The 3424-nt window shown below is 35.5% G+C and overlaps 1 pseudogene; it reads left to right on the top strand.

The window, feature by feature from the left end:
• The first annotated feature begins 214 nt into the window (after positions 1-214).
• Positions 215-2169, top strand: LOC128579030 (histone-lysine N-methyltransferase SETDB2-like; annotated as a pseudogene).
• Positions 2170-3424: the final 1255 nt, after the last annotated feature.

Genomic DNA, 3424 nt, shown 5'->3' with positions numbered 1-3424 from the left:
TAAATTTCGAGTATCAAAATATATTGAGTTTAGAATGGTATAATGATGTATATTGTCTGTGGACTGAAAATTTCATAGAGACCACAATTGGATTCCAGTTATATTTTCCAGTCAAAGAGAATCATACCATTCTGTTCTCTGATAAAACTAATGTTGAAGAGTCTTATATTCATAAACACCAAAGGATGGGAGGAAAAAATGATATGTAAAAACTTTCTAGATGGAGCTAAAAGATGATGGAAAAGTGGACTTCACATTTGAACAAGTGCAAAATATGCCACAGTCACTGAAATGAAAGACTAAAGATGGGTCTGCTACAAATAAAGAATATAGCCAAGCAATGATTCTAGTGACTAAAGCAACTATAAGTAACAACTTAGCTTTCATAAAGGGTCATATACCTGTGACTCAGAATGAACAGGAAAACCAATGAAATACATTTCCTTCTATATCATATGAAAACTTTGCAAAATATTGTGCACTTCTATCTAAAGAATATGAGAAAATTCTTTCTCTGAAAAATAAAATTATAAAGTTTAGAGGAAAAGAATAATCTTTTAATATATCTTACCAAAGTCATGGGGGCTTGTCTAATGAAAATAATACCAACCTGCAATGGAGAAATCCCTCTACAGCTACCAATTAAATGTCACTTCCAGAAATGTCACTTCCCACTGCACTTGACTGGGAAGTACCAAAAGCAAGAAGAAATTGTTTCTGATGTGGACATTAGCAATGGAGTGGAATCTGTGCCCATTCCTTTCTCTAATGAAATTGATAGTAGAAAGCTTCCACAGTTTAAGTACCAGAAGACCATGTGGCCACATGCATACCAGTTTAATGGCTTCTCCACCATTTTCACTGATTTATGTGATTGTTTTGAGGGCTGCGTAGACAGAGCAAAATGTGTGTGTCTTCAGCTGACAGTAAGGAATGCCAAAAACTTCTCCTTTGTCAAGTAATAAAGTACCCTCTGGATATAAATACAAAAGACCACAGAAACAAGTACCTACTAGCATTTAGGAATGCAGTGTGTTGTGCAAATCTAATCGACGATTGTGTCAAAACCCAGTTGTCTAACAATGTCCTCAAGTGAAGCTACAAGTGTTCAAAACTGAGACAAAAGGCTACGGTATATGCTGCCTGGGTGATATTGACAGAGGGACATTTATTTGTATCCATTCAGGAAGATTACTAAGCAGAGCTAATGCTGAGAAATCTAATGCTATTGATGAAAATGGAACAGAAAAGAATACTATGAAAAATACATTTTCAAAAAAAGTGGAGTATATAAGTTGCATGTTCAGATTCTGAGGTTGAAATTATCCCGTTAGAGCTGGAAACGCATCCTAGAAATGCTGGAACTGAAGAGTGTTCATCAAAGTTCAGTAGGAATTCCAAGGGGCTTGTTATGGAAATGAAGTATAACAATATTTCAAGAATTCAGTATCATTCAGTTATTAGAAGTCCTAAATCCAAGATAGAAATTTTTCAACCCAATAGGAAAATGATGGATTTGTTTCCTTGGAGTCTGTCACCTCAGAAGATAATGACGGATTTGAACCAGCCCAGGAATTTCTGAGCTCTAAAACCAAGGGAGTTCAAAAGGACTCAAATTCAAACCAAGTTCAAGGTTCTAAAGACACTGCTGTTTCAATCAAATGCAAGAAATGTGACTAGACATAGAAAAGAAACTTCAAAAGGGAGCACATGTACCAATGCAACCATGTTGTATTATCAAAGTATGAAAAAAGAATTTGAAGTTCCAATACAAAACCCCCAGAGGAACAATCTTCAGCATGTCAAAAACAGCAGATCTTTTATGATAAAGAGTTGCCAAATGAAACCAAAAGACTTCATCTGATTCTCTAAGGAAGTTCAGAAAAGGGAATGTGTTTTTACTGGATGCCACAAAAGAAGGAAATGTTAATCATAGTTAATCATAGTTGTTCCCCAAATCTCTTGGTACAGAACATTTTTGTAGAAACACACTATGGAAGTTTTCCATTGGTGGCATTCTTTACCAACAGGTACGTAAAAGCAAGAATAGAACTAACATGGGATTAGGGTTATGAAGCTAAGACTGTGCCTGTGGAGGAAATCCTCTGCCAATGTGGGGTTAATAAATGTAGGAAAAAATACTATAAATATGCAGATTATACTTGTTGATGGAGTTACTTTTTATTCTGAGATTTGAACACTAGAAAAGAATCCTCAGTCACTAAATAATTTAGATTGAGGCCCATCAAGGTAATTTTTCTCAGCTGTCCCTTGCTAGGGGATTCTTATTTTGTTACTAATTTTATATGTGTGACTTACAAATGCCAGGAACAAAAAGGGGCATTTTCATATGTAGGGTATCTTGTTCTTATTCCTCTTTAACTTTACATGTGTAGGAAGAAAGTATACATTTTATGTGAAACACCACTGTACAATTGATAATTTATATCTAAATTATATATTAGGTGATATCAAATGTCCTACCAGAACTCAAAAATATATATATTGGAAAAAAATTAAAAGTCTGCCAATATCAATATGAACCAGGAAGTGGAGCAACTGGAACTCTTGTATACTGCTCGTGGCAGCGCATATTTATACATGTACAACTATTATGGAAATAAATTAGCATTATCAAGTAAAGTTAAAAATGAGCATACCTTCAGTTTCACTTCTGGGCATATACACTAGGGAAGGTTTAAATGATTCTTTTTTTTTTAATCTCACAGCACACCTGAACCTATAGTTAAACTTCCACAGCAAACTTAAATGATGTTGATAGAAAAAAAGAGTAAAGGCCAGGTGCAGGGGTTCACACCTGTAATCCTAGCACTCCAGTAGGCCAAGGAGTGTGTATTGCTTGAGCTCACAGGTTCGAGACCAGCCTGAGCAAGAGTGAGACCCCATCTGTACTAAAAATTAGAAAAATTATCTGGGAGTAATACGTGTATGTAGTCCCTGCTACTGAGGATGCTGAGTCAAGTGAATCACTGGAGCCCAAGAGTTTGAGGTTGCTGTAAGTAATGATGCCACAGCACTCTACTCAAGGCCACAGAATGAGACTCTGACACAAAAAAATAAATAAACAAAACACTTGAATGCTATGCAACACAATGAAAAACTAGGAAATAATAAAATTTAGGATAATACAAAGTTTCCCAAAAGTTGCCCCAAAAGTTCCATACATATGGAAAATGGGGAATTATAGCTAAATGTACCTCAATTTACAACATGTTCATCACAAAATATTGGCTACCCCTTTTATAACATTTTATAATGAATATTTTGTAAATAGAAAATAGAAAAATATTTTGTAGGCACGGCACCCATAGCACAGTGGTTATGACACCTGTCACATACACCAAGGCTGGTGGGTTAGAACCTGGCTCAGGCCAGCTAAACAACAATGACTACTGCAATAGGA

The sequence above is a fragment of the Nycticebus coucang genome, chromosome Y (genome assembly GCF_027406575.1).
Source record: "Nycticebus coucang isolate mNycCou1 chromosome Y, mNycCou1.pri, whole genome shotgun sequence".
Taxonomy (NCBI): domain Eukaryota; kingdom Metazoa; phylum Chordata; class Mammalia; order Primates; family Lorisidae; genus Nycticebus; species Nycticebus coucang.
The sequence above is the reverse complement of the archived record's forward strand: the minus strand, read 5'-3'. Positions and strand labels throughout refer to the sequence as shown.